General features: G+C 40.6%; 1 pseudogene; it reads left to right on the top strand.

Annotated features, from left to right (window-relative positions):
* Nucleotides 1-13,465: 13,465 nt before the first annotated feature.
* On the top strand, nt 13,466-13,625 carry LOC116864444 (annotated as a pseudogene).
* Nucleotides 13,626-14,014: the final 389 nt, after the last annotated feature.

Genomic DNA, 14,014 nt, shown 5'->3' with positions numbered 1-14,014 from the left:
GGAGGCGGCCCCAGAGCGCAGCGGCTGGTGCCAGGCTCGTGACTTCCCTGCCCGCGCCAGGCTGAGTGATGGATTGGGGCCCCCACCAAACCCCCTCCTCTTATTTCTGCATCTGGATTGGTGGCCTAGGCCAGTTTCTGGTCCTCCGTGTACAACTGTACCTTACATTCATATTCTCTCCCCCTCTCTCTCTCTCTCTCATTGTCTCCTGGCTTGGATCTGGGCTCCCTGGGCCCTGCTCTACTGCACTGTACATTAACTCCCCCCTCTTCTGGCATTTTCAGAGACTGCCTTTGCCAGGGCTCTAGGGGGTGGCTGCTGAACTCTGTGACTCTGACTAAGGAATACTGTCATAAAATTGCTAGGTATCATTCAGACATCGAAGGGCACGATGCTTCAAACATTTGGATGCTCGTTTGGAGGATTTGGGGTCTATCCATGTGTCCCATCTCACTCAGGAATGCCTCTTTATTCCCAAAGCAAAACTATCTGCCTGGACCTGACACATAAAAATGTACCCCAGCTCCTTTTCCATGGCAGGCACCGGTGCAATCAACAGGCCACATGCATGCCCTAGAATTTGCAATTGGGCCATCTCCAACATCCCAGACTGAAGAAGTAACAGGCGGAAATGCAGGATTGATGGGCAGGAACCTGCTCTGTCATTCAACTTGCATCACCTCCTGCCAGAACAGCACATTCATCTTTTCAGAGTGCCTTCTTTTGCCCATGCTTCTTCTAATGGGCTCCCATAATAACCCTGGGAAACACACAGAGTGGGTCTCATCACTCTCGTTCTCATTTGGCTGATGAGATTCAAGGAGGATATGTGATTTGCCCAAGGTCATGCTTTTTTGTTTTGGGGTTTTTTTTTTTTGTTTGTTTGTTTGTTTTTTGGTGGCACATCTTCTAATTCGTAATCTACTACTCTTCCCTGGGTATCAGATTTGTACTCCTCATTTCTGCTTTTCTTAACCATAAAATATTCATACTTATGCCGGTATTCTCTGACACATAACCAAATGCTTGATTTTACAGTTCACCTTTGAGGATCTCAGAGCCTTAATTCAGGAGTTGTTGAGTAATTTTAGCAATTCATACATGACTGGGTTAAAATCATGTAAGCGGGGACGCCTGGGTGGCTCAGTTGGTTGGATGACTGCTTTCGGCTCAGGTCATGATCCCGGAGTCCTGGGATCGAGTCCCGCATCGGGCTCCCAGCTCCATGGGGAGTCTGCTTCTGCCTCTGACCTTCTCCTCACTCATGCTCTCTCTCACTGCCTCTCTCTCAAATAAATAAATAAAATCTTAAAAAAAAAAAAAAAATCATGTAAGCGTGGACTGGCCTGGTTTCCCTAAAATTACCTATTCAAATGTGTGTGCCAGGCAATTAGCTAAGTCACATCAACAGTTAACACTGAATAAGCATTAACCCTATGCCAAGAAACCTTCTGCTCTCCATGAACTTAAGCTTCACCACGACTCTACCTGGTAGGTAATACTCTCTTCACCACCCAGGAAAAAGAGAACTGAAGCAAACAGGTCAAGCAGTTTGCATAAAATCACACAGTGATCATAGTTGAGGCAGGATTCGAACTTCTAACCACAGAGGCCATTCTCCTAATCGTTTTCACTACAAATTAAATAAGATTGTCAATGGCAAAGAGAAATTGAAGGAGAAGATATTTAGACAACAAAAGAAAAAAATGTCAAGAATTCTTAAATCACAGTCTTCTGTACATGATGGACTATGTATAAAAAATTCTTCTCTGTTCTTTAAAGCAGGCTCTGAAAAATCATATCTGATACCCATTAAGTCAGATCATATTAAAGACATTCCATGCTAAAAATCAGACAAAGAGATTAGGGAATTTTTTTTTTTTTTTTTTTTTTTTTTTTTTTGGCCCACCCTAGTTCTGACTAGCATTAGTGAATTACTGTGTTATTTACTCTCTACTTGGATTCCCAACACACAGTCACCCTGCCTGTCATCCTGGGTGTGTTACACGTTTTATAGCAGCCGTGTAATAATAGATAAATCTCATCACACAGTCTATTTACAGGATCCCGCAGCCCCCTCTCCATCTGCATGTTCAAGATTACAACTTTATCAGTGCAAATAAAACATCATGTGCTAAAAAAAGCCATGAGATGTGATCAAAAGCCAATGGGCCAGAAAAGGCAAATATGGCAAAACAAGTTGCTCACTTCCATGAAAACAAATAAAATTTTAAGATGTAACAAACTCAGCAATTTCTTTTACTGGCAGCAAAAATTATCTCTCCATTCCCTGGCACAACAGACCCAACTATATGAAAGCCCAACTCTGAGACACAGAGCTGTGTCTGTAAACAGTGGAGATGGGGTGTCAGAAGAGATTAAAAGGGCAAACAACCATGGCTCAACAGAAAAACCTTCAAAATTCCTAACAATTCACCAGAAAAAAAATGCAAATAAATTCATCATTAGCCTAGTCCTAAGTTTAACAGTTTCTCTCCAAACATATGCTTTATACATTTTTGATGAGATGTAAATTAATATCCTCTTTTTTGTCCTTAACATTGAGTAATAAAGACTTAACTCAAGCCAATGCCTATGAAAATATTGGGGAAAACTATTGAAAAGGTTTGTAATAACATGTTCAGATCTTTGCAAAATTTCTACTTTATTTTCAGATTTGCTTCTCTTTAAAGTGAAACAGTTAAGGCAGAGAAAAGCAGATACAGCTTATGTGAGATTACTTTTTCTTAACCTATTCAACTTTTTATACTAAATTTCTTTGGGGAAAAGAATGATTCTAAGGATAGAGGGCCCGTTGGGGTATTTTAGAGTGATTCCAAGATAGGGGAAGATAAAGTATCCTTCCAGAGATAAAGAAAATGGTGCCAACCAATCCTCAGGAGCCTGAATTCTAACCATAATATGAATCTATGGCCCCACCCATGAGGCCCAATTTCCCAATTAGAAAGAAAAAGGGGATTGGAGTGACTTATTAAGCAAGGTGACTCAAAATCCAATTTTGATGACTTAAGCATAAGTGCATCAGCAAGTTGTGGATTAAATTTCCTTTAATATACACCTAGATCTAGGAATACTAGGAAAAGGAGATTAAGGGGGGGAAAATGTGCTTTACATTTCCTTCTCTCAATGCTTGAGTACAAAATGTCTGAAGACATTTAAAAATCAAAACACACAACCAAAAATTTACACACCTCAAACAGATTTTGTTCTTACAACATCTGAAAGCTAAAGACCGAAGCATGAGAGAAAGAGAAAGAGAGAGAGAGAGAGAGAGAAGGAAAGAAACTTAGAACTCCACTGAAATCCTACCTTGCATTGTGAGCACAAAGGAAATCTGACACAGTATATTGTTTTTCTCTGTCATCACCACAAATCTGTATTTCAAGCTAGGAACCAGCATATTGTTTCCATTGAGTGGGATTAGCAAAATTTGTTTCCAGGAAAACTTTAAAACTAGCCCCAAGTTTCAGTCTCCATCGGTTAGGTCATAAAGAGCAGCAATCAATTCCAAACTTTGATGGCTGTTCATGGTGTCATTTGCTGCTTCACATCTGTTTAACTCGGAAGTGACGTTCCCAATTGAGTGTGTTTTCGGCAAGTTTCCCCATGAAATTACTTCAGTTTTATGTAGAGATCATTGTGTACATTTCACGAATTCATATAGAGCTAAAATAAATAGACACTTTCAAGCTTCACAGTTTTCAATCTGATATTTTTCCAAATCCAGGAGAAAAAGGAGTGGACAGGGAGGAGAAGAGAGAAATGATTGAACATTGTGTCTTTGAAGAAAATATGGCAAAAAAGTAGAAAGGATTATTTTGAAGCTGTAAAAGTTCTGGAAAGATTCCCTTTACAGATCATTATAGCATAAAGTATTATTGTTCTTTTTACAGAGACTGGCTCATGTTTTTTACTCTCTCCTATAGATGCTTCGGCTGTTGTGTTCCAGAAGTCCCCAGTTTCACAGCTTCCTTGGCCGGCTGGGGCAGATGCTATAATTCTTCCTTGCTTTCCTACACACAAAGGTGGGACTGTCAGCCTTTCACCAACAGATGGGAGGCTTGTCTCCACTCACGGGTATTATACCATTTCTGCCCAACAGTGAATTGATTCTTACCCCACTCCAGAGCCGAGCCTGGTGTGGTGGAAATTCCAGGTCAGAGGTAAAAGCAAATGTTTCTGGAGACACAGGAGAAGGGAGGGGGAGTTTAATCTCAATCCTCCTGATTTAGAGTCCTGGGGTAAATGCCGCTATAACAAGGCTCCAAACCCACAACAGGATGACATAAGCTCTTCCATTTCTAACCCAGTTACCTACCAGAACCCAAAGCATCCTGAAGCTCATGATGTATAAATTTAATTTCTCTTTTATGGCTGGAGCAGTATTTTCCATGATTTATAAATCATTTGGTCGGTGATTTCTTTGAAATCTTTGCCTCATTTATGCTCTTGACCTCTTGACCTCCTGATACATTTATTTATGCCAGAGATCTCTCTGCAGTGGTGCAGTCTAATGTCATTTGCCCGAGACTGGGTGGCTGAGAGGCAAAGAAACAAAGACAAGCGTTTAAGGAGGCTTGTGATGCAAAAATGTGTGTTTAAAAAGAAGGATAAACAAAGGAAAATGTGAACACTTAAACCATATTATTCCTGCACTATTGATTTATTGCAGGAACCCTCTATTTATTGAATACTTTATGGGTATCTGATTATATGGCAGTTGATGGGGCAATGAGAGAATACTGATCCTCACAGCAAAAATATTTGCTGTAAATGTCATGACATGCCTTGTCTATAATATGATTCTTTCCAGATGGTTATTTTTCAAGTTTCAGAAATGGAAAAATATGCCTTAAGACAAGTATACATAGAAATGATGCCTTTCTTCTTTGTCTCTTCTTGATTTTCATTTATTAATCTCTGCTGTTTACTATGAAGCAATGTGCTAAAGAAATCTGGTCAGAATGACATCTGATTAATTGGGCAGGGCATTTCCTACATAGCTCTTTGCTGATAACCCAGCTGTCCAAGAACCATTTCATTATAAGAGATGCAGAGGCAGGCGACAGTCACAAAACCACTGGGAAGCCGGGTCTGCTCTAACAGATTGGCACAATTTGTATCACTGGTGCTCAGAACCTACAGGGCTTGCATAGCCCAGAGCCAAGGACAGGCTCTGCCTCTCGGGACAACCTGTATTTCTCTACGCCATTTACTCGTTATTGAAACGTTGTGAAGAAAATGGCTCCTCTTCAACACTCCCTAATCCATTTACCTGATACAGAATTAGTTACTCTGGTTTTATATATACCTAGATGGTGAGACACGCATGCACACAAACACACACGTAACCAAATACTCTTTCACAGACGTATTCTAGAGGTAAAATATAATATTCGGGTAGCTGTTACAGCTTACGTTAACAATGCGCTAATGTGGAGCGACTGATTTTTGATATTTTAGAAAGATAAGTGTTTTAGCTCCTCTGGCTGCTCTGTTTTACTGAGAAAGTATGTCATTTGCACATTCAATTACATAAATTCAACCGCTGTCTACGGTCTTAGTGGAAAAAATAATGAGAGGGAAAGATAGAAAATTTAACCAGCGCGTGTGTGATTTTTGCCCTCCATTCTTCTCAAAAGACACAAGTACCACGGTGACTGAATCAGGCATACTGAATCGGCAGGTCTCCCTACCTCTGGTCCTGGTTTTCTCGTGCCTCTCACATTGGGAGCTTTTTGCCGCACTGAACCTGGCTCAAGGATAAAGCTGACTGCATCATTGTTTTCACCAGAGATGCTGATGCTACACATGAGTGCTTTAAAATGGGGCTAACGGCAGCCCGCGTCACAGCTAGGAATCCTGTGTGAACAGGCAGAGTGAAAGAAAGGTGCTGAGAAACAGCAAGTTACAAACCAGAGAGTTAAAAAGTCCAAAGGCAAAAGAGAGGCTCCGAGAAAGAATCCAGCTCAAGCAATCAGATACACAAAGGTCACACACAGTCAGTGGAAGGTGACAAATGTTCGCACCGGTGATTTCAGAGTAGGGACTGTTTTCTTCTTTATAGATTCCTCCATTTTACAACTTGTCTGCAGTAAGCACGGGTTGTTAGTTTATGGGGAGAAGAAAACATACTGTGAAGACACTAACCATGAAAATGAGAGTGAATAAAGAGAGAAAGATCCTGGAATAACACAGCCTGGGCCTGGAAAGTACAAGGGCTGGGAAGCCACAGAAAGGGCACTGAAAACCCAAGTTCACTTCTTTCCTATTTTTCTTTTCTTTCCTGTCTCCCCCACCCCACCTCCTCCTTCTTCTTCTTTTTAAATTTACCATCACTTTCCTTTCTGTTATTTAAAAATGAGTTTGCCTGCCCAGGTTTTTAAGCCTTACCAGCTTGAATGTCAAATTTTAGGAGCCACCCCACTCTTTCAGGATTCCCTTGCCTTTTGTATCTAGGAGAATTAGGGGTGGGCAGAGGGATAGGCATTGGGAAGGTGGAGGGGAGTCGGTAATTACGTTACTTTCCCCGCACCCTGCCTCTCCAGCAGTTCCAGGTCTTGGTTCCATCACAGTGGCCTCAGAACAGAAGTGAATCTCCTCTCTAGTCTAGAACCCCCAAAATGCAAGAGGCCTTTCCCTTGATTCTGCACAGCAGTATTGAGACTAGCCTCCAACTTCTAATACAATTCCATTTATAGTTCAAGAAGAACAAAAGAAAGCTACAACAGAGAAAAACTTGCCTCTACCCCTAGAATAGGTCCGGATGCTCCCTCTGGGAGTCAGTTATGGAGATATCCCCTGCCCTAGCCTCAATTCAAAGTGTAGCCAAAGCCATCTCCCTTCCTTACAGTCCGGGTTCCACAGCCACATCTCCCAAGAAGATCATCTCAGACCATAATCTTCATTCTTAGTAGATCCACTCTTGGCCAGGGTGATTGACAGAGGCTATACCATTCCCACCTAAAGCAAAGGCTATCCTCTCCCACAAGAATGTGGTCCCACTCTTTGGTCCCAGCATGAAATTAATATAAAAGAACAATAATCCAGAATCGGAGCATTTCTCAAAGTCTGGATTACTAGATCTCCAATAGATCATCAAAAACTCCATCCTCTACTTCAAACCAGTCTGATCCTCCCAGGATGAAATGGAAGATCTCATTTGCTTATCCTTCTGGAAATCACCTCCCCTGGAGGCAGTAGATCATATAGCAATCTCCAGGTCACCTGCACACAGGCAACCATATCTAAGGCACTGTGCCCTCTAAATCACCCAGAAAACAGAAACATGAGGAGCTCTGGCTCATACATGGGCCACAAATGTACTGATCATACAGGGCATTCAGCCTCTCAGTCAAGAGTATCTCCATGATTTTACAAGCCCCCCAAATAAGAGGTGGTCTTGCTTTACATTTGGGTAACATAGAGAAAATTCGGTGATTCTCCTAGAACAAAAACCAGTCTGACCCAGACAAGTTCAGAAGGCTGACTTTCTTATAAGACAGAAAATCTTTGCAGCTTCTAAATGACAGGAATTTTTTCAGCTTTTACTCATAAATGTTTCAAAATCTTCAGACACAGTTTTAGTTAGGTCATCCTGCTACACTCATATAATTTTTACATGGCTATGATCATATTCCAGATAAAATATTGCATTTGACCTTTCTTTATTTAATATGATGCATACATATGTTCATGTCTCATCTATGTTGTTTGGAATTAAAATGGTGATATGAGTGCTGTAATAATAATGATATTAATAGTGAAGAAAGCAGACTCTAAGTGGAAAGGGTGGAAGTCAGTGCAACCTTAAGTAAACTCTGTTAAGTGTATCATTTATTTTCGGAGCTAGTCTCCTCCCTTCTGAAACCTTCCTATGTTCAGTTATCTACATCCCCAACATTTGGTGCAATGCCTAGAGCTAAGCACATACTTGTTAAGTCTTTGTTGGGTAAATGAACAATGGAATAAAGAAGTGAGTACTGTTCCTCTCTGCAATGACTACTCTGACTTGTCTTCTCTGCTGCATCTCATGCCTCAGACCCATCGGAGCACCTCTCGCCAACATAGCCCCATTCTGTGTTCTCTGCAATTTTAAGTCATTGCCTAATAAAAGCAAATTTTACAAACTCATCATTTTAGGAAGTACATTGGATCCCTAAGGAAGAGCCCCACTAAATAGGCCAATGATTTTTGAAGAATCAGTGGGTTACTTGACCTGGGAAATTGTGGCCTGCAACGGGTTAAGGTCAAAGTTGTTCCAGATCTGTGTTTTGCATTTTCTGTTCTCCACACTCTTGTTCAATATTCTCCTGGTTTCTCAGGAGACATGCTTTCTCAGCATAATGAAGAGAGGCACGAAAGGCCTCACTGAAAGCCCAAAAGCAATCTGCTATATAAACTGTATTTAGAGACATAGACTTTGGAGCCCAAAAGACTTTGGTTCAATTTCTAGAGAACGGGTCTCACTGTCTTCATCTACACAATAGGAATGAATCAGATAATATATGCAAAGCGCAAGTACTGCCTGGCATATATGAAGAACCCAATACATGATAGCTCTCTTTCTCTTTCTTTTTCTTTTTTCTTTTTTTTTTTTTTTAATAATAATGTAGGCCAAGCAGCAATAAGAGGTGATCATTTACAAGTACTTCAGCAAAATAGTGAAGAAGCTATTTGGGGATAGACATAGCCTTTGCTACAGCTCAAACAATACAGTTTACATCACGATATCAAATATACCATATCCTGCCACCATTCTCTCCTCCTGTACCCATGACAGACATCATTAATCAAATCCAGACTTGGCCTCAGTCATCTTCTCAGAGTTGACTCTACTGATCAGTATCGTCATAAGAAAGGAAATCTATTTGCCATCCCATGTTTATCTGTTTCCCTCCTCTGACCGTGCCAATGTTAGCCTAGGGAAGAACACTGTTAACCCAGACAGTTGTATAAAAAAATTTTTTTTAAAATAAGGCATTAGGGGCACCTGAGTGGCTCAGTGGGTTAAAGCCTCTGCCTTTGGCTCAGGTCATGATCCCAAAGTCCTGGGATCGAGCCCCGCATCGGGCTCTCTGCTCTCTCTCCCTGCCTGCCTCTCTCCCTGCCTGCCTCTCTGCCTACTTGTGATCTCTGTCTGTCAAATAAATAAATAAAATATTTTAAAAATAAATAAATAAATAAGGCATTAGTACCAACTACTCGGTTGTAAGCTTCCATTCACCTCAGGTTATAAAGTTACTGAGCGCCAACACGGGGAGCTAACAAACTCTTGTTTTTATCCCCAATGCAGAGCATTAATCCCTCACGCTGAGGAGGTCTTCAATGAATAGCTGTTGGATTTCACGCTGTTTCAAACCCTGAAGCTGGAGTGTATAAATTCACCCCTGCTCAAACTTAATTCCCTTTGTTTTCCTTTCCCTTCACTGCTTCTCTAAACATTCTCTTTGATTGTCATTAGCTAATTTCCCAAATGAAGACTATGTTTAGGAAGGGTACGTTTTCAGGCTGGACAATCCTGTTTGAAGAGCAACCTGACATTTTATTAGACCATTCTCTGTCCCAAGATGCAGAGCAAGTAAAATAATATACCAATTCATTCTTTAACAATAACAACAGTGAAAGGGCTTAAATTACAGAAGAATAAGTGTTTTAGGGGAATTTTTTTATTGATATAACTCTTTTGAGGTCACAGCTCAAGGTCTTTTCTTCAGGTTACAAAGGAACCATTTAGCTGAGCTTGTGTTTTCTTTGTCAATTTTATGCCAAATAAAGACATGGTCCTAAGGCAAGGTGGCAAGGGACAAGATGATAAACACAGCTTCCAGAATTCTCCTTAAGAACTTCCATCTTACCTCTGCATCAGGGCATGCCAAGGCATGTGCTGGTACATCACAGCTGTGTTTATACAAGAAAAGTGAACTGGAGACTTACATATCCAAGCAGTGAAACTGTTCCAATCTGGCTAATTGGGGCTCCTAACTTATCTTTCCTCACTAATATTTATTTTGGGGGAGGCTGAACACTTTTGAAAATGGCTGTAATTATATTATCCCCATAAACACAGCCTCAGTGACCTGTTTTGACCATGCCTCAAGACTAATCAGTTATTTTCTTTCTTTTCACCTCTGTTTCTTTCATTGGGTAAGAAAATATAAACCGGTTTCGGATTCCCATAGTGATAGATAATTTGCATCCTTTTTCCTCGAATACTTGAATATTTCTGAGCAGCAGGTAACAGACATCTGGGCAGAGTTCAGGGCTTGGGACAGTGTTTCTTACTTGGAGTTTTGCGTATTCTTTTCTTGCAGCAAAAGGGAAAAAAAATTAAAATGCCTAAACACTTCTAGACAATGTTTCAGCCTATCTACTGCATCCTGCCATCAGTTGTAAGTGAACCTTAAGCAACACGCATTCTGAATATAAAATTGCAGGGGAACCATGCTGGCTTTGATGAATGCAGTCCTGTGCTTTAGCAACCCCATATAACAGGCCAACAAATTGTGTTCCATCTCCCCCTCTGTGCCTTGCACAGTCCCAGGAGGATTGCACCGTCGTCAGCTGAAAATCCCCAGAGTAGCTAGCTGGGAAGCAGGGGGAATGGCATAGCAAGCAATAGCAAGAATATTGATTGTAGGCCCACCTCTCTAATTAAGGAAACATGGGGGTTGTGATTCTGAGGAGCTTACAGCACCAATTTCCCAAATCAACCTGATGTACTTGCTTTTCTATCTGACATCCCCTGAGGGTCTACCAAAGTCTTTGTATTCAATGCAAGAGAAAGAAGCACAGCAACGCGCGAGGTCCGTTTTCCATTTTGACTTCTGAGTATGGATGTTACATACTAAGACCCAATGTTTTGAATTGTTGTTCCCAAGGTCCAGGCAGGACAAGCTTGAGTGAAGGGGCAGCAACCAGTTCTGCCCACAATGGGTCTCTACATGGCCCATGTGGCCCACCACAGGAAGACCACCATCTTCTGGCCTGTAATAAAAATGGGATGACTACAAGCTAAGACATAGGATGAGCAATATGGCATAGAGGTTACCAGTACAGTCTCTGGAGTCCAAGAGTGCCATGTTGCAGTGCCCGCTGTTCCACTTACTAGCAAATTTCTTAAATTCTCTGCTCTCCACTGGGCTCAGATGTTAAATCAGGATAGTAATAGTATCTGCTTAAAATTGGGTTCCTGAGAATTTAAACATATAATTCATGTAAAATGCTTATAATATCATTTAGTAAATAGTAAGTGCTCAAAAATGCTAGCTGATAACTAACTCATCATTGAGTTTATTGGGCAAGAGGATAAAAGTTCTCTGCTGAGATCAATCATGACTTAGTCTTGGTAAACTAGAGAATTAAATTGCCAAAGAGTGTTAGAAATAAGGTTTATCTGGCTTGCAGTTATATAATATTATGGCCAAGGGATCTTGAAATACCCCAATCTTATCCCAAACTGCAGCCATCCCCTCAAGTGCCTTGCTCAGGGGATTGATGGGCTCGAGGAATAATGGCAGATGGAAATCAAAGTAATACTATCACTAGAGACCTGGGCTCCAAATTTCAGTGCAGAGAATCTGTGGTCTGGACTGGACCATGTGGAACACTGCTTTTGTCTAGTTAGATGGTCAATGTATCATACATGCCACCTCCAAAATGAATAAACTCAGACATCCACAGACTACAAAAAAGAGCATGTTTTCTCACAATGCCCCACTTCAAGCTGGTTTGGGCTGTGGTCAGGGAAGTAGCTTGCACACTTAGCTGCCACAGAGGAGAAGAAACTGCAGAGAAATGACTCAACTGTTTCTGAGGCAAACACCCTGGCCGTGCCAGTACTTCGGCTGCATGGAAGGCAGAAGTGAAAAAGAAGAAAGGCCAGAGGAAAAAGATAAAGAGACCCAGAGACAGAGAGAGGGGCAGGTACAGACACCATTTGACAGACTTATGTATAAGCAGACTTATGTCTTCAGTGAAGAGAATTACCCGGAAATAGAGAGAGAGAGAATCCTCCACTGGTGAGTGACCTGGCCCACATCACTACATACAGAATGACTCAACTCTACATTAACACTCTTGGTCCAGTCATTATGCTTGATTTTCACCAAGCCACATTGGAGGGAAGAGAAAAAAAAAAAATGGCCTGAATATGCTAAACAAAGTCAGGGGACCTAGTGAAGAGTCCCCTGCAATAGAAGCCAAAATCTCAATGGGATTCCACTTGCTTTGGTAAACATTTGCTTATTACTATCTCAGTATCTTCAAGTCAAGGCCATTTCTACCATTCCTATAGAGCAGAATTGTAGACTTTTAGAATATTTATGCTATTTTATCAAGCCACATATACCATATCAGGTTTTCTCGCATTGGCACTATTGATATTTTGTGCTAAATAATTCTTTGTCCGGTGGGCTGTCTTGTCCACTATAGGATGTTCAGCAGCATCTCTGGACTCTCCCCACTGCATATCAGTAGCACAACTCCCCCACCCTGAGTTGTGACAACCAAAGTTATCTCCAGACATTGTCAAATGTTTCCTCAAAGGCAAAATCAACACCCAGTTGGGAATTACTCACTAGGTTATGCCATTATAACAAACAGTTGCCACTTCACAACCAGTGACTTTTATTTCTTGCCCATACTACTTGTCCATTGTAGGCAGGATGGGAGCTCTGTTTCTGTATCAGGCTAATGGAGCAGCCACCATCTGGAACATTGCTATTCATTCAGCAGAGCAGAGGGAAAGACAGAGTTCTTTGTAAATCTTGCACTAACAAACAAGTTTTCCACCCAGAAGTGACACATCCTCCTTCCACTCACATTTCATCAGCCAAAACAAATCACATGGCCACACATAATGCCAAGGCCAGGGAAAATGCCATCCCATTAGCCTAGGAGTGGAAATATTTGGTGAACTGCACTAGTGACAATCATGGCTAGCATGGGAAGAAGTTCAAAGCTCCCTCCTACATTAATTTCTTTATTATCTTTACTAGTTCCTTGCTTCTATATTCTTTGTTTCTCATTTTTTTCTAATTTAAATTAGATGTTTGCTTACTAATTTTTAGCCTTTCTTCTTTTCTATTCTAACCAAATATAGCTTTGAGTTGCTTCTAGCACCATCTTTCTTATATCCCACAAATTTTAATATGAAATTTTTTTAAAAAGATTTTGTTTATTTATCTGACAGACAGAAATCACCAGTAGGCAGAGAAGGAGGTAGAGAGAGAGGGGGAAGCAGGCTCCCCGCTGAGCAGAGAGCCCAATGCGTGGCTCGATCCCAGGACCCTGAGATCATGACCTGAGCCAAAGGCAGAGGCTTAACCCACTGAGCCACCCATGTGCCTCTGTTATGCTTTTGCTGTTGTTCAGATCCAAGAATTTTCTAATTTTCATTATAATTTACCTTTTGACACAAGTTATTTAGAATGATGTTTTTCTCATCACTTCTCAGCCTTTTGGCTAAGATCAAGTGTAGACTTATGTTTTTCTTAGCTTCTATATATAAAATACTTTGAGGGACAATTCATTTTTTTAATGTCTTATCTACGGTACGAAAATAGAGTCTGTGTGAATCAGTATCCACATGACGCTGATTTTTTTCTTTTCTTAATGTTGATTTTTTAAAAATTTGTTGGGATTTGATTTATGTCCTAGTAAAGAGTCAATTTCCATAAATGTTATATGTATCTTTGAAAATGAGTTATAGAACTACATGTGACATATAAATTAATGTTGTTAATTTTACTATTCAAATGTTCTCTATTCTTACCAATATTTTATCTGCCTGATCTGTCAGTTTTTGAAAAAAGTTATGTTTAAGTTCCCACTAAGGTGTTTGTCAGTTTCTCTTTGTAATTCTTTCAGTTTTTACTTTATATAATTTGAAACTATATTATTAGGTACACACAAACTTAAAAACATTATCTTTCCCTGATGAGTTGAAACATTTTCATTTAAATGGTAGCACTCTTTATCCTCAGTAATGTTT

Source organism: Lontra canadensis, unplaced genomic scaffold, assembly GCF_010015895.1.
Source record: "Lontra canadensis isolate GAN:19392208 unplaced genomic scaffold, GSC_riverotter_1.0 scaffold5, whole genome shotgun sequence".
In the NCBI taxonomy this organism is placed as follows: Eukaryota; Metazoa; Chordata; class Mammalia; order Carnivora; family Mustelidae; genus Lontra; species Lontra canadensis.
Note: the sequence above shows the minus strand (reverse complement) of the source record. Positions and strands in the feature narration are given on the sequence as shown.